This window comes from Lonchura striata, chromosome 1A, assembly GCF_050655825.1.
Source record: "Lonchura striata isolate lonStrDom1 chromosome 1A, ASM5065582v1, whole genome shotgun sequence".
Lineage (NCBI taxonomy): Eukaryota > Metazoa > Chordata > Aves > Passeriformes > Estrildidae > Lonchura > Lonchura striata.
Window position 1 is genome coordinate 67177944 of NC_140741.1, and position 18674 is coordinate 67196617.

An 18674-nucleotide genomic window follows, 5' to 3' on the forward strand; every position below is an offset into this window, starting at 1 on the left:
GGGTTCATTTTCTGCTTCTTCATAGTTTATATTGTTTATTCTTACACATAATAAACATGTCAGTTTGAATTGCATTTTTAACTGATCTAATGCTTACAGAGGAAAATGAAATTGGACTCTATAGACTAGCAACTGCAATCAGTAAAATATGAATATTAGTGTCTTTCTATATCATGTAAGACTTAAAATCCAGGAACATTACTTTGAAATCCCAGAAAGTGCTATCAAAGTTAAATGTGCACTCAGAATAAAGAGAAACAATATAAAATTGCAGTCTGACATTCAATACTAAATTACTTTATGGACTATGCTCTTCAGTTATTTTTCTTTTATTTCTAAACCTTTTTGATGGCTCAAAATAGGTTGATGAAAGTCAATGTTTTAATGTATTTCCCCAAACTGCTGGGTATGAACAACACCAAAACTCATTATTTTCTGTTGACACCTTAACTTCTTCTTCCAATTGTCATTCACACTCAGGCTGAATATTTTCCACTTATTACAATAATTATTATATAGGCAACACTCATGATTCTTAGAAATGGATATGTTCATCGAGTAGAAATTATATAATAGATCCCCCTATGCCTTATGGGTGCTGTACTACTATAAAATGACGTTCATAAAAGTTTGGCCAGAGCAAATCAACCCTGTATGAGGTGTACTTGGCATTTTCTGGCAGCTATATACCCCATCACTGCCTTCAGATTTAGATATGTGCTGGCACATGATTCCACAGATCACCCTTCAGTCTGAACTATGCTAGAGCAACAAGTACTATGCTAAAGCAACTTGTACTTGTGTGACCTAATTTAAGTTCTGGCAACTTAAATGAAGCTTATAGTTACTGTTTATGAAAAAAAGTGTGATATAATTGATAAGTTTATAGTGCTTTCACCATTACTATAGCCTCAAAGATTAGTTTACATTAGAGTTGCAGATAGATGATCAGTTATACCATGCTGAACAAAATGTTGCGGTGCATTGTAGCTATTCAGTGTTTTAGAAAAATAAGTGGCTTTTTTTGTAGCATGGTGTTTGTCACAGTATATCACACTACACAGTACTATTCTATCTGCAGCTATTAATTATTGGGCAATTAAATTGGCTAGAGATAAGAAACCCAACTGGCCCCGGGGTTGACTGACAGGAACCTCAGCCAATTATGTTCCATCCTGAACTGCAGACATCTCACTGGTCCAGGAGCTGGGCGGTGTCAAAGATCAGTGAGCCATGCAGGCAAACCCCTTTTTTGAAGAGGGGGTCAGGAATAAACTCTCTCTGCTGCCACAAAAACATCAGGTGAGTCCTTGTCTCTATCTCTGACCCACTCCCTTGCCTTCACAGTGTTCACTGAAGCTACAGAGCAGAATGTATTTACTTTGTTTTCAGTAACATCATATAAGAGATTATAATGCCTTTGCCAGAGAGATGACCATCCTGTGAAATGCTCTAATTGACTTGAAAGTCTTAAACATTTCATTATTAGGCTGTGCTCAAAAACAACTCCTCTACTTTTGAAAGCAGTTTACTATTATTTCAGATTTTTTAAAATTATGTAATAATATGTGGTAGAATGAAAAATCTGTTAATTCCAAGTAACCTAAAGATTGACCTAAAGATAGTTAACAACGAGGCTGTAGGAATTTCTCTTTGCTGTCTCTTCCATGAATGGTAAATAGCTAAAACCATTCTTTTCCTGGGAATTTAATGCCAGATATGAATTTAGACTAGTATATCCGTGCCTGCATTATATATTTATATTTTTGTATTCCAAGTTCAGTGAGGTTTATCTCAATTTCCCTTTTTGAGGAATAATTTATTCTTCTTTACACAAATGCAGTTCTGTTAGTCTTCTTTCAATTACATCCATGAATTAAAGTGATATTTGGGTTTGAAATTTTCCTTTGCAGGGGCAAGGATCACATGCTACGAGATGCAGACAGTTCTTGTGGAAGTTACAGTGTATGTCTAAAGAATCTCTTTATTAGTTAGTTTCTGTTCTGCCTAAGAATATAAATTATGACAGCAAACATGTCAAACAAAATCTATATAAAACACTTCTATTGTCATCATGAGATCTCTCAAGATTTTTCAATGTCCTTGGGAGTCTGAGTTTGCTTGGTTTGTTCTGCCTACAGAAGAGGTGACTATGGGGAGCTCTGATCATGGTCTTCAGCTTCCTCACAGGGGGAAGTGGAGGGGCAGGTACTGATCTCTCTGGTGACCAGTGACAGGACTGAATGGCATGAAGCTCTGGCATGAGAGTTAGGGTGGATGTTAGGAAAAGGAACTGGCTTCTCATGGAAGTGGTCACAGCACCAAGATTGCCAGGAGCACTTGGATGAGGCTCTCAGGTGATGTGATGCTTTGGACTGCCCTGTGCAGGGGCAGGCATTGGTCTTGATCTTCTGAGCCCCTTCCAGTTCAGGATATTCTATGATTGTATTCTATGAGTCTATGAATGAAATATGAGTGTGAATTTATGTATGTAAAGCTCCCAGAAGAATTTTGCTGGAAGAAAAGAGTGATTCATGGCACATAGGTTAGCATGTCATCAAGATCCTAACTCATTAAAATGCAGTTTCATAGGACACTTTGCTCAGGTAAGGAAAAGTAGCTTAAAAAAGACAAAACAGAACCATACTTTAGCAAAGCATTGACTAAATCAAAGGGCAGCCTGAAACCTTAAAAAGACTGGCAGGAAGATAAAGAACAGGGTGAAGACCCCAAGACAAGAAAAAAAGGACAAAGAGTAACTCAGCAACATTTCCCAGTGTCTCACAGGGGTATGAGGTAGAGAAATAAAAGATAACTATCAGCTTCTGAAAGTGTGCAAAGGGCACATCTCTGACAACATCATATGGTTGTCAACTTATGATCCCAGAGGGTGAGAAATAGACTCATCAGTTGGCATCCCTTGCTCTCTGGACATACCAATTTAAGATACACATCCTGGTGCTTGGGAGAGAATGGCTATATTTGAAAAGTACAACAGAGAAACAGCTAATGCCAAAGAAAAGTTGCTCTTAAATGTGGACCTCCAGCATGCTGAGTCTTTTGGGGCTTCCTGAAGAGGCTGTCCTCACTCAGATCAGAGGGTCTAACCCTTGCTTAGTGGATTCCTGGTTAGTCTCCAGCACTGTCACCACTAAGGGACTACAGAGGCCAATTCAGAAAATAATGGAATTATTAGGATAATTTAAATACTGAAAGCCTGCTAGGAATGAGCAAAGGCTGTGGTTATGCATCACATGCCAATGCTACTTAAGGTCCTCTGGAAACAAGAACAGAAAGTTTTTGTGACTCACAGTAAGCAAACACCACTGTTTAAGCAAAAAGTCAGGTCTTAATGAGAATGGCCGAAGACCTTAAAATGCCAGTCTGTCACATGGCATAGAGTGAGAGCCTTACTTGATGTGTTCTAATAGAAGTCACTCTGATGATATCATCCTCTTTATCCTGGGAGTAATTTTACAGTTCTGACATTATGTGATTATTCAAATATAAAGTAGAATTTACACACTATCTCATTTGTGAGAGTCATGTAACCTGAAAGCTGAGGAAAGTGAATAAAAATTTCTGGTCAGTGTTATGGAGTTCTCATCTCCTGAATGCATCTATTTTTCATATAATGCGTATAATTCTCCTTTTAAGAAAAGTTTTTTGGAAATTATGCTCTTCATAATACAAGATAAAGCAAATCCATTATATTATCTCTGAATCAACTTGTGCTCTAAATCAAGTTGAGCTAAATTTTTCTATCATTGGAATGACTTCATTTAAATGATCATGTTTTATGTTTCTCTTGTAAAAACTAAATGTATGTTTGTACAAATTCCTGACACATGCATGTCCATAGCTGTCGAAAGTATGCAGAAAAGGTTTGTTTGATTATTGGCTGGTTTCAACAGACCACAACTGAAACCACAAGTGAAAATGTATAAAATTATCTTTTTTTTTTTTTTTTATTCTTCATCTAATTTTGAAGATATTTAGAACAATAAGGAAAAGAGCATGGACAGCAGTATGTGTGTCTGCAGGGAACAACTGTCATGCACACATGCATACAGCTGCTTTGGTTTTACCTTCTTTTGGGCTTAGAGTCAATGTACCAATTTTTGGCTATAAAAAGGTATGTGTCTTGCCTCAGTAGCTGTCTAGGAATTTTGAGTAGTTAATGAATTAAGAGAGGCAGGTTCCTCTTAGCATGGCTCATCTCAGCTGACACTTTTTGGAATGAGATGAATCACATCCCTCGGGTATCCTTCTTCCACTTCTGGTTAGAAAAAGAGCCCATAATACAACGTGAGGTAAGATATTTACTTTTCAGACACCTAAAAATATGTGTATTGATTCTCTCCTTTGTCATTTAAAGAGATAAACCTGTCCTAGAAAATGAAAAGGACTTTTTTTTCTCAGTTTAGCAAACTGACAGCTGTACCTTATCAGTGAGAAGAAGGAACTGAAAGATAGTGAACCCCAGGTGAAGGGAATTAATGGGGCACCATCAGAGACTGAGCTGTTCTGCTTCTGCTACAACCAGCCAGGTGAGCAGCACAAACACACCAATTAATCTCTTTGTGCCTCAGTTTCTTTATGTGTTAAAAGGCACAGTGGAAAAGATATTACTGTACATTAACTTTGAGATATCCAAGTGACAAGTGCTATTTGTAAAGCTAAGTGCATCAGAAATCTTACTAACAATAGAATTGTAGAAGGTAGTACTTGTGAAGTATTAAGGGCTGAGTATTAACTCTCCAACTTTTGTATCCCTATAACTCATTCACAAAGGAATTTAGTGATAAATGTTAGGCTTATTCAACCCTAAGAAATAGAGGTTCCATATGTGTTAGAAAAATGAGAGACACTAACAATTACCTGTTAGAACTAACTGTCGTTTTAACAGGAAGTTGAAAAATTGCAGAATTTGTTCTCAATAATTACTTATTCTTCAGAGTTTAGTGATAAATGTAGAAACAAAGCTCATTTTTAGGAACATCTGATTAGCAACATTATTGATAGTCTAATTTCGGTGTTGCATTCAGAGAAAAGAAATTCCCTCATGATGGTAAGGCTGCTCAGCTCTTTCAAGATCAGAGATCCCAAAGTAGCCTTTCCTGAAAGCTCAAACCATGTCTTGCACAATCTGAGTTAGGAACTAAGAATCAAAAAAAAAAAAAAAAAAAAAAAATCTGATTTGGTTAAATGTGGTTTGTAAGTAGATTTTATAAATAGAATCAGAGAGCTCTAATCAATCTAGGTATGAAAACTTGTGCATGGTCATATTTAAGAGTGCAGTTCAACAGGCTGTACTGGTTTTGATGTGATAGAGTGATTTCTTCCCACCTCACTGCAGGAGAGTGAGAGAAAGGCTGTGTAGGGCAGAACTGCCTACTAGGTAAAACCACACTTATAGAATTGCAACATGGATTAGAGAAAGAAAAGTGAGCCCCTGCAATGACTGTCCTGCATCTCAGTGAGAATGGTCCATGATACACAACTAAAATTGTCTTAAAAATAATAATATAGAATATTAAAGTTTAATTTATTAAAGTTTAATTTTTAAATTAAATAATTTAAACTAATTAATATTCTTCTCAATGCCATAGAATGCAATTCTATGGCATTACTGTCTTCTGATTTTTTAAAATTAATATCTCTTTATATAAATTTGATCTGCAGTACTTGATCAAAGAAGTAGCATTATTCTAACAAATGGGTTCATTGTAATAAATGTAGAATTCATGCATGACGAAATAGCATTGCAAATAAATGATGCAGGATTACGCCCATAGTTTTGTCATTCTCTGTAAGGTTCTTTAAAAGAAATTTGATTGCACAATTACTAAAGCTATTCTGTACATGCAAGATTGAATGGTGATTATCTGGCAGCTATATACCTAATCAACTTCTATGAATACTCACATGCCTACTGATTAGCAGCAGCTGCTATTTCTTCTCATTATCTACACTAAAACAAATGATCTCTCACCAGCCAGTCACTGTGTATTTATGTGTTTCTTATGATAACAATTAATGTACTGAATTCACTGTGTAAGCACCCGGAAGACAAGCAAAACAAACTTATGATACCACATTCCTTGACTGATAGCTACAGTTGTAGAAATGAGATTTGTGCCGCTCCAGGGAAAGCAGTTTCCTTGTGGGAGAAGTCGCTGTTACCCCAAGCATGACAACACAAGAATGCCCTGCAAGGCCCTGCTTGCAGCTGATGACCACCAGAAGGAGGACGGGGCTGGTAGCTCAGGGCTCACTTTCAAGCCTCCTGAAGGCACATAGGAACTTTTCTGCTGAAGCAACAGCATCAAAACTCCTAAGGAATATGACTGCCTAGGAGAGGTGGTTTATGGTTTTGAGATGGGTCAAAAAGATGAGAGTTGGGCTTGGTGGAACTGTGGCAGGTACAGGTAGGAAAGGTGGTGGAAAGATGTGTCCTCAGCCTGAGTGCTCTGTGACAGGGTGCAGGTACCCGACCCATTGCTGCTCCTACTGCTCAGCAACCAGAAACTGCTGCCAAACAGGCAGCCCCTTGTCCTGTAACAACAGCAGCAATAAGCCTGTCTGCTTTGATGCTTTCACAGCTTCCACTTAGCAACTACACTCTGGCCCTAAGACAAACTCTGCCCCTACTTCTTCAAATTTGTGTGTTTTAATTACATATCAAAACCACATTTAAACTGAACTGTTACCAAATTCCCAGCATGGCATACTCACATTAATTTCACTGTGTATTGCAGCAGTGTATTCTCTTTCAGATATATGATCAAGTGAGATATCGAGCATTATTTTTTAAACTGCCAAACATAAATGTTAAACTGGCATTTCATCTGCAAACTCAAGCTTGAATGTATATTATGGGTCAATAAGGACAAAGGACCTTAATCACTTCACTGCTTAATCTTTTAAGATTCTTTCATTTCACCAAATCTGTTGAACATATCTGTATCTTTTTCCCAGGCGTCTAATACTAAAATTATTAGTGTCAAACAGTATACAAAAGTAAAACAATCATCTCTGCTTTTTTCATGTCAAACCATTAAATATTCTTTCCCAGGCAAAAGGAGGAAAAATAGCTGCTGTAATTAACAGAATAAAAATTACATATTTTTTCTTTATTTTATAGAAAATTTAAGTAAAAGTAGCCTCCGCTCAAAGCTGAGCAACTGCATATGTGATATATTTGGAATCAGTTATGCAACAATACATAAAAATAAGGCAAAAATAAATGCAAGAAGTAAAAAAATGCCAACTGAAACCGCAAATCCCCCAAACACACTGAATACAATAAAAGAGTGAGTCACAAATGATATCATATCCTTTAGAGATTAAAGTCTCTGACCAATTCTTCTTTGCTGAAAAGTATCTAAGGATTGCTAAATTGCCTATGAACTTATCCCATTTCAAAGGCCTTTCTTTATCTTCACCAAAACTAATATTTACTTTCTCAAAAAGTAACAAAACAGATTAATCTAATTTTAATTTTTTAATAGATGAAAGTAAATATTATATTGAATTATTGAAAGGTAATATCATAGAATGCTTTGTGGTGGACGGGACCGCTAAGACAACCTAGTTCCCAACCTCCTGCCATGGGCAGGGACAACTTCCATTAGGCCAGGTTGCTCAAAGCCCCAAGCAAACTGACCTTGGTATATATACAATAAACTTTAAAGAAAATAATAAAAGTCCAATCCCTTTTTCCCAGTTCATTCCAGTGAATGGAAGCAGTAGAAATATAATTTCCATTTTTTTTTCCTTCTTTGTCCTTTGCTTGGAAGCCTTCAGGAACACTCTGAATTCTACTGTCTCTTTCTTCACAGGCAAGTGAAATAACCCATAAGGCCTCTGGAAAATCTGCAAATGTAAACTGCAGATGGAAAATTGGTTTCATCCAGAGATGCATCTCTTCTATGCATGTAGTTTTACAAATTGGAATTCATCAAAATGCCCATGACTTTACTTGTACCACTGAATTCAGTGACAAGCATGATGTTCAAATTTCAGTTCTAGCACTAATACTCATGTTCCAGCTAGGGATGATGCTACTGGGAGGGCAAGCTCAAACAAGCAAGAGGAGCTATTGAATCTTGCAATATATATAAACATAATACATCTATCTACACAGACATCACAGATAGATATGTTTAATTTATGGTGTCTGGTGGCTCATCTGATCAATGACATATACTCTTACATTTTCTTACCTGTTTTTCTTCATGAAGAACATGACATGCAATCAGGTTATCAGTAACAGCTTTTTCAGGAATAACAATTGTTTTCAGTATTACTCATTATGGCAGCCATTGTAATAGTCCATACTATTATAATAGTCCAACTCATTTTTGCTAACACTCTGCAAGTGCACACATGTTGATATAATATTTAGCCCCTGTAGCGGTAAACTTGCTTAAGGATGGTCTAGAATAATTTATGTGACTGACAGTATAGCTAGTTTAATTTCATCTGTAAACAGATCACAACACTTAGATAAAGTAATTTAATTTTATGTGTTGCTATATTGCTGCAATTGAGGAAGCTGTGAGATGACCTCAGTTCATAAATTTAAAGCCAGCAAATACAGAAATCTTTGTATTACCCATGGGGCTTATTAAGTCTTCACCTATAAACAATGCATATTTCACCTGAAGATATGTGATTAAGGATGCTGAATGAGAAATTCTTCGTGTGAAGCATTAGGGCGATCCCTTTTTAGATGCCTTGCAAAAGTATTCCTGTAAAACACATTCAGAATTTGGGAGCTGGAGGTTGTCCATTAGGTGGCACCAAATTTTTCCATATCTATGGAATGTGGAGGCAACAGAAGTGTTTATCTGCTGTTGCTGTCAGGAGCTGTCCTAGCCAGTCTCCATTCAGAGACAGAGCCCCTGAGGTGGCATTGCAGCCCATCCATGTGCACTACTGAAGGGTATTCATCCAGATTGAGCCCTGTGTGCTTCATGGTCATCTGCAGTAAAGCTGTTTTTATCATATCTACCAGTCTGCCTGCATCATATTCAACAAGGATGACTGCCACGCTTGAAGGTATTTTCAGTTCCTTCTTTGGATCTTCACTCCTTCCAAAACAGTGGGAAGTGTTTTTCAGCAGAAACATTCTCTACAGCTATTTAATCAGAAGGAAGCCCCTGTTTTGTAACTAATCAAGCTTCTACTGTGTGAATTGCAGAGGTATTACTATCACTGAGATAGGCTGATACTTCTAAGAATACTACAGTGATATGTGATGATGAAAGATTTATCTTTTATTTTTTAGTACTGTCTAGGATTAAAATTGTTTCTACCTCCCCATTAACACCAGTCATGAAAGTACTTTCCAAGAATTTAGATTAATTTTATTCTCTCTTTCACACACTCAAGAACTATCAGCTCTTTCTATTCAGTAACTTCAGACCAATCTGAAAAGCTAATCAGTTAATGTAATGCATAACTTTAGTTAGACATAAGTCAATGCTTATTTCTACTTAGCAGTTCCAAAGCTGTCTGCATGAGCAGCAAATGTATGAATTATATGGATTGATTCCACTTCACCCACACTATGACAGAACTCATTTAGCAACTGTAGAGCTCACACCATGATGAGCATTGCCTGGAATGACTCATTTCCTTTTACTGTCATCTTAAAGGTTAATTTCATGGGATGCTGTTCAGCACATTATTTACTAATTAGGAAATAATGAAACCTTCTGTTCATTGGGGTGACTGGTCAGCATCTGCAAATGGCCCTGTCATTGCACATGGGCAGGTAAATGGCACTCATCTTTCCCATGAAAATAGATTCTGTTATTGAATATATATCATGAAAATAAATTATAAACATGTCAGTTTGTTTTTCACCACACTGCTTTCCTCTATTTTCACCTTTTCTTTCCTCTAAGCAGATCGTCCTAATGACCTTTTTTCCTCCTTCCTGCTCTTTTTCACCTTTTGCCTGCCATAAAATGCAGCCAAACCTTCCAGCACAGGCCTATCCTATATTTATTGTGCATTTGTAACACAGTCTGACTGTAGTATACAAGTTCACAGGCCTGGGTTAAAGCAACTTGGGTGCTGCTGTGCAATACATCAGTTGTTAGCAGTCTTCTGGCTCTGATGAGAAGTGCTCAGAAAGAGGAATTGCCTCTGAAAGTTGAACCTTCATAGAAAAGAGCTTTTGGGCAGCACCAAAACTAATGCTGCTTCTCCAGGTATCTTTAAAGGCTGTTCCAGACATGCTTTCTCCTGATGTGAGCTGTTTTGGAATGGAAAGTTAGCCCATGATCATACAACAAGATTCCAAATATTTTCCCTGTGTCTTTGAGTTTCTTTTAGTTGTCTCTACTCTGTCCTTACTGGCCTCTTATCAACAAATTCATAAAAATGAGAGAAAAACAAATCAAACCAACAGAAAATCCTTTACTTTTCCAAAGACTAAGGAACCACTCTGGTACAAGCACTACTACAGGATGATTGTTTTTTATCATCAAATTACCTGTACAATCTTTAAGGCCTTATATACTTTTAAAGATGTAATAACTAAATAACTAAATAATTTCTTGCTTATTAGCATGCCCTTTTGGTTTGGCAGGAATGAGTCTCCAGGGAAAGGTCCCTTACAGTCAAAATTTATAGGTATATGCATAATATTACATAGGCAAGTGGATCTTCAGTGGAATTCTTCTTGGCATTCAGAAGTAGACATAGAGCTGTAGCCTCATTATTCTGTATCTTTCTACAAACTTCACTAAAATTGCAAATAACTTTTTTCTTTACATCCATACTATCAGAAGCAGATACTTTTCTCCCACCTTTTCCATGTGAAGTCTTACTATTATTCAAAACATCCAATTTAAGATCTGAATGAAAGTTTAGAGTTCTTCTACACATTTTATTTTGGACTGCCAGTACTGACTTCCAAGGAGAAGAATATTTAACATGTTATAAACATAGGAATAATGTACTTACTAGACATGAAAGGTTTGTGACATATCAATATACTAATGAACAACCCCTTCTGTTAATGTAATACAACAAAAAAATAAAACATCATTTGGAATGAGGATCACAGTGTTATGACTGGAGCATTTCATGGTTCCATTGGAAATAATTCTTAAGAAAGCTACTGTTTTCATAACTACATGGTTTGGGGAATAACAGAAACAGAAATAAACGTGCAATAATGCCAGGGGAAACTGTATATGAGATCAAGAAAAAGTAACTGTGTTGCACTTCTGCATAATATTAAGACAAAAAAAGTACAGTTCCCAGAAAGTACCTAAATTACCACACTAAGGTAATTTGGCCTTGTAATTTGGAAGATGGACTTGTTGAAAATTAGAATGCAAGATCCAAGTAAAAACAAAACGGTCCCAACCACTTGTTTTTAATGAAATTTAATGGTAAGCACCATTTCAGACACAGCTCTCTTCAGAAGCAGAAGCATCTGAGCAACTCAACATCATCTGAGTTGTGGAAGGCCTAGAACTGAGGTTTCTTGTTCCCTTGGCAGGTACTGAACTACTGCATTTCCACATGAAAGCAGTCAGGATCAGCTACACCATATGTATGATGACTTGGAAATATTCTTCATGTTTCAAATGCAGTGTGAACCACTGCACAGATATCCAGAGATTTAAGCAGAGCTCAGACCCTGGAGAACATAGCTGCTACCTGCCCATGTCTACCCGACACCAAGGTTGGCTGTCTGAAATCTCTTTGCCTTCAAATGATTTACATTTTATATTCTAGTTGGATACTGTGAAAGAAAATGTCAGTACATGCTGACCTAAAAATGCTCATTCCACCACATATCATTCATCAAGTCTGATCTCCAGTATGCAGAGGAAATAGCTAGACTATACGATTATTTTCATTTTATTGACTTGAATGAAGCTGTCTGCAAATCCTTGCATTTTCTAATCAATACCACAACCACCCATATAATGAGTAAGTCAGTTTTCCAGAAGTGATAATATTTAAGTACCTAAAAAAAAAGTTTGTAAAGTTGCCTAAAACATATTAATGTAACTATAAGGTAATTTCATAAGTTTTCAAATGGACCATAAAATCTAAAGATCTTAATAGAATTCTACTTGTTCTTGTATTTAGAGAGATATCAAAGTGTTCTATGTTTATTTTGTATCTGAATGATTCTACGACAATCAGGGAGAAATAATATAGACCCCAATGAGTTTTGGTGCAAACAGTCTAGGGTCTGTACAGGAATAAAACCCACAACATATCTTCCCAATTTTCAAGCAATATTACAGGCAACAAATTATTATATTTTTAATTAGAAACAGTTCCAACAGGTCTGTTATCAGTAACTTTTACCAAGGTTTAAAGGAATCCCCAACATTTTTGATTCTTTAATGGAGTTCTTTTTTCCAAAAGGTTTTTTTTTTTGTTGGAATGTGGAGCAAACATAGGCATTTAAGACTCAATTTCTGCTTGATGAAATGTTTTCAAGCTTCAGTCATTAATAAATTAGATAATTTGCAATTCAATAACTTCAATTTCAGTTGAATTTTAAGTTGCATTTTTACAGTACAAGTACAGTTAATGTAGCTTTTTTCAGACTTTTCATACAGAAATGTGAAGTCATATTTACCTAATTTTACATGGTAATCCTCAAGCATCGGAATTATTAAGCTCAATAAAGATTAATCATTTTTAATCAATATTTTTCTCTGTTTAATGTCAAATTATACAATTTCCTGTTTATTTTTTCTCAAAGAAACCTGAATATTCCATACAAGATTTTCCCAGTCAAACTGTATGTATGATCTAATTAGGTTTTTGGAATAAAATATGCTTCAAGAAATTTGAAATAAAGTCTTTGTACAATTTTTGAGAGTGCTCATAGTGGCTTTCTTTCTTTAAGCTGACATCTAAAGCCTTTTCTGTATTATTTTACATAATATTCCTATGTTGTAATGTACTATTTGAAAAACTAATTGCAGAAAAATATTGTTTTGTTTTTTGAGTTCCTTTACCCTTTCAATTGAATAAGAAAATCAAGGTGTCAGATCAGATTAGGTCAGAGCAAAGTACAATGCAGTTCAGCATCTCCTTTGAAAACTGATACCAGATGATTCAGAAGTTGTTTATAAAATCTTGGAAATCTGAAATAATTTGATTACACAACTTTATGTTTTATTTAACTACCTCAAGAGATTGGTTGATTTAATTTAAGTGATTTAGGAAACATTTTGTTTACCTCTATTTCCATTTCCTGAGTTACCCAATACTTAGAGAAAACAGAGGCTTTATCTATGTGCCCATGTCACTTTTTAAACCACTGCAGTGAAGCTCTGTGACAAACCATTCCAAATTGGTACCCAAGCCACCTAAAATACAGATAATGTTCTCCTGTGAGAAAACCTACTTCCATCAGTTCATCTTTTTTAACATTAAATTATTAACAAGGTTTTGGAAGAATTTGCACACACCTACCTAGAAAGCACTTTGAAATAACAAGTGACTAAAGAAGTTCTGCTTGCTGCAGTACCCAGTTTCACAGGCAGAAAAATGCACTCTCTGTAATCCTGTTTGCTGCTGAGAACTGTGGTTTGCCAACATCCCACAGCCCAGCCCTGACAGTCACTGACAGGGACTCTCTGTTCACCTGAATTTCAGCAGAACAAACCCTGAGTGGGGACAATTCACCTTGGACCCTGAATCTTTTCTATGTTTTACATTAATATAGCATTCCATAGAGTGGCCAGGCTGGACTAATATTCATGGAGATCCAGGTTTTAGGAATGGGATTGAAGGTTAAAATTGCTACATATAAACACAAAATGTTTTAAAATTTACTCCAGAATTTACTTTTTGGAATCCAGTGGCAGGAAAAATTGTCCTGAAGGACATAGCTTTATTTCACCTGTACTTCAAGGTGACCCTCACTTTGATTTGACTACATTTTTTTTTACTACAATCCCATCAAACTGCTAGTCTGCAAATTTGAGCCCACAGTAATCTGCACAATAGGATATGAAATTAGAGTATTTTTAGCTTCCCAGTTCACTGGTAAGTCACTATCAAACAACACAGTTCAGTGGTTATGCAAAAGGCTTTTTCACACTGTAGTTGTTTTTCTGGATTGCCCATGTATGTGAACCCAAATAGATCTTGTCCCTCAAAAACATCAGATGAAAATGTCCTGATTTGGTTTTATGAGATGTGGCCCAGCATGCCTAAGGTAAGCCTGTAGAGTCAGAATTTTTGGTTGTTAGTGAGACAGTTCACCTAAAAGAAATACCTAAGCTTCCTACATGGTGAATGGAGATGGGAGGATGCATTTGATGACTTCCACTGGTAAGATAAATTTGCCTCAGTTTAGACACTGGAGGATTTACATTTGTCTGGTTTCTTTGTAAGTCTGCTGCACAGAAGCTGGTCCTTGAAAAAAGAACCAGAGCAATACAGGCACATATCTTTGATGCTCCAGGCTGAAATTCAAGTCCCTATCACCAGTCTCAGCAAGCAGCTAGGCAAAGGGGGCAGGCACAGTGGTTTTATGTCTCTGCTTGTGATACTTGCCTGTGTGTCAGGTATAGCTTGATTTAGAGAATGTCTATTTTACAATCCCAGACAGATTGCCTGTGTTTGACTAAAGATGTAACTTTGTCCTTAAACATCTTGGAAGCAGTAACTAAACCCATTTTCTCTCCAGCATTGCCCAAACCAGAAAAGTCACAGACCTCTTGCCACCTCTGTTAGTGCGTATTGGGAGTACTAACACAGGAAATACACCTGCATTTTCTGAGGAAAACACATACACTTGATTTTAATACAGTATGTTAAGAAAAGTGAAAGAAGGAATTAAACTCTTCTATGGAGACAAATGAGTTGTAAAAGTACTCACAGTGTCAGAATATAGCAGAAGCAGAGTAAGTATTCAAGAGTGAGACAGGAAGACAGGAGCCACCTGGATGGGTAATATCTGTCAATGTCAGAAGAAGAGCCACAAAGCACCTGTGATGTGTGTGATCCCAGAGGACAACAGAAAGTTGCATGGTGCCAGCAGGAGCCAAGAAAGTTTTGTGGGCAGCCTGATGACAACGCTGCTCTACATGATGTGCTCAGAGCTTCTCAGAGCACATTCTCTGGAAGCATAAAATATTCTTTCCAAGAAGTGGATATTCTTTCCAACAGGAACTGTTCATCAAGGTCCTAGAAAATAACTGCTGCCAAAAGCTGTGCATCTGAAAATTACTAACTACATACCTCCACATAAGTACTTTACAGTAGCTAGTAGAAGTTTCTAATATGATCACAGTGGAGTGTTATTGAAAGCTAGTTATGACACCAATGACATTTACCAGTGATTTTCCACAATTTGTATTTAAACTATCTGACTAGTGTCTTTGTCATGACCTTTGTGATGGTCCTTGATTTCATTAGTTCCGGAATATCTAGTGACTGTATTTGCCTCTTCCCTCTGATTGAAACATCCAGGTTATTTTTCCTGTTTCCATAAATCAGACTTATCTATCTAAGACTTAAAGAGAACCCCTACCCATAGAAATCTTTTGATAAAATTATTCCTTTGTTATTAGGAATCCAAGCTCCTTGTGCAATTTGTATAATATGCATTTTCTAGCAAAATTGATTTTCATCAATAATTAATTGTTCAAGTTATTTTCAAAGTTGTTGATCATAAAGAAGGTATAAACTATAGTTGTTTATATGGTAAATAGCAAGACTAAATGCAGTGGTAGCTGGCATTATGCAAGGGGCCATATTTTTACTGGTCATAATATGTTTCCATTTAATGCTTCTTTCCCATAGCTTTACAAAATTTATAAGTACACCTTAAGTTTTGCCTTCTGCTTTAGATTAAATAAAAAAAGATCCTAAAAGCTCAGTCCTTACACTGCTCAACTACTTCTAGATGCAAATTACTCTAACATCTCTTTTAAGTGCTGATTTTTGTTGCAGAAAAAGTAAGTACACAGAAATTACATCCTGAGCAGAAATATTACAAACTCATATTACCTGGTTTATCTCATTGAAACTGATATTTTAAGTATACAAGTAGTTTTCTAATCAAGTAGCCTTGTAAAACCCCAGTTATATCATTCTGACACCATACGATTAAAATTTCTTAAACTATATGTTCTATATTTTCTAAAGCAGGGGAAAGTGCTATTTTCTAAGTGTGTTTCAACCACCACAAAAGAGATTTAGTAAATAAAGCTGTGCACAGTGTTAGAGTAACCAACTCTCAATAAATTTCTAAGCCAATTGCTTATACTGCAATTATTTCTACTTTCACTTCTTTCTATAAGTGCCACACAAGTACTGAAACAATTCTCATTCCTTCTGATAATTCTAATTTATTTCTCATATCTTAGCAAAGGGCCAAACAAAACTCTCAGAACAACTCAACTCCTGCCATATTAAGAATGGAATTGAGACCACTGTCAGTGGGACAGCATAGGGAATGGCACAACCAGAGTGATAAAGATTTTTGCCTTTCTTTTTTTCATTCTACAGATATTAGGTTAATTCCAACATGTTAAGCGATGCACTTTAGCATGGTGTCCTTTCTACTAACTTAATTTCCTTTAAAAAATGATTAAAAATATTTAAAGGCATTTTTTTAATATATCGAATGTTCATTGCCATACTTAAAAAGAATAATCCTATACCTTTGATTGTTACCTATGAAAAAGATGTACAAGGCAGAACAAAATACATGGATGAGAGGAGCACAACTATGTTAAGTTAAGAATTACAGCTAAAGGAGGGTATTTTTTTTTTTTTTTTAGATTAAGTTCTTTCTAAAGAGCTTTAGGCAAAGCTTAGAAGCAAACAAGGACAATGCCTGTTATTGGATTGGATAGGTTGGATATTAGGAAAAAGTTTTTTACTGAAAGAGTGATAAAATACTGAAATAGCCTGCCCAGGGAGGTGGTGGAGTCACCATCCCTGGATGTATTTAAAAAAAGACTGGATGTGGCACTTGGTGCCATGGTTTAGTGGACATGTTGGGGCATGGGTTGGATTTGATGATCTTGAAGATCTCTTCTAACCTAGTGATTCTGAGATTTATTTTGTGAACATTAAAAGCCAGTTTCTGCTGGTACAGAGAAATCTGAGCCTGTAGCCCAGGGGATATGTTAACAGCAAGCTCTCTTCTCTTCTGACCCAGCTGAATAAGCATGGACAGCAAAGTACATCACTAAGACTAACACTCAGACAACAGGGTAAAGTTAATACTTTTTTTCCTAATGCAGTAGTAGATTAAAGAAGCCAAAATGCAACATGGAAGTGCAGGATGGAAAGATAATTACTGTTCATTTAAGACTTTGTCCACAGTTTTTTTTGAGATTTTTTCCTTCTTTTTAATTTCGTTTCATCATTTTCCAGCTTCATTGTGCTATCTACTTCTTGCCAGAAATGTAATTATCAGAGGGACTCAAGAAGGGATGCTGGCTCTTCACTATCTTTGCTCCATGGGGACTGTAAAATCTCTTTTCACTGTGATACCCCAATCAATGTTTCCAATTTTAGCTGTCTAAACAGCAAGCAGTGTTCACTACAGTATTTTAAAACTCAGGAAGACCTGCTGCCTGTTGCACTTCCCACCAATAAATGACCAACCAGTTACCAGTAAAGATCAGCCAGAGTTACACTTGTGCTCATCTGTAACTCAGGGATAAGAGGGAAGTGTGACAAGGGTAGAGAGAAGTATATGACCTACTGCTTGTGCTCTGGTTTTCCAGCTGTTTAGGTGCCCGTGACCATTCCAGTCACACTGCATTTTCCAAGAAACATGCAAAGCACGTCTGCGATATGACCAGAGACAGCTTTGATAAGATGGACAGCATTACACCTGTACTGCCTTTGCAAAAGACCTTCTAAAACAGTCTGGCCTTGCTTTTCAGCACTGGATGCTATCCAAAGAAGCCCAAAATGATATTAAACCACTTGTAGAAAATCTGTTAATTTTTTCTTCATAACCCTTTCATGGACTGGTGAGTAATCCAGTTGCATCCCCCTGTCCTTCTGAGAGGACTTGAAAGAAATCATGTGTTTCCAATGCCAGTAAATAACAGGCTTTAAGTTCACAAGGACTTAAAAACTTGAAAAGCTATGATTAAAAATTTATTATCTGAAAACACATGAAGGGACATATTCCCAGGGCATGGCTGAAGTGAAACAGATTCTGGGAGCTACCTAGTTGTCACCTTTAACTGGAGGAGTGAGAAAGCCACCTGTATTCAAAGATGTTATTGCTCAGCATTCAGGAAAATATTTAAAGATTAAAGAATGATTCTAATATTCCAATAGCCTCTCCCCAATATTGATTATGGTCAGATTAATCTTATTTATACTAGACAACCAAAGTACAGTTAATCATCTCCCACATTGGCCATCTCATTTCTGGTTTGTTCATTAGCCTTATTTACATTCTCCTCATAGGAAGAACTGTAGATAGCATAAATACTCTTTTTCTCCATTTAATGAAGACTTCTTTGTGCATGAGGGATTGCTTAAAGACCATGAACATGTTGGCTGTCTTTCAGCTTTCACGGACAGCCTTCCCCAGATTCAAAATTGCTACCATGGGCTCTCATATTTCTTAGTCTTTCATATTTCACTCTTATTTCTGGGTGACCATCTGATTGGTATTTTGTAGTAGA

At 36.4% G+C, this 18674-nt stretch overlaps 1 protein-coding gene and 1 long non-coding RNA gene across 9 annotated transcripts in view; one reads left to right on the plus strand and one right to left on the minus strand.

The window, feature by feature from the left end:
• The window catches only part of PCLO (piccolo presynaptic cytomatrix protein), a 318666-nt gene that overhangs the window by 88798 nt on the left and 211194 nt on the right, over positions 1 to 18674 (minus strand). The gene's annotated exons all lie outside the window — the stretch shown is intronic.
• Positions 48 to 5606, plus strand: LOC146763517 (uncharacterized). Its single transcript, XR_014952271.1, has 3 exons — positions 48 to 1302; positions 1914 to 1965; positions 4423 to 5606. It is a non-coding gene; the product is annotated as an uncharacterized LOC146763517 (long non-coding RNA).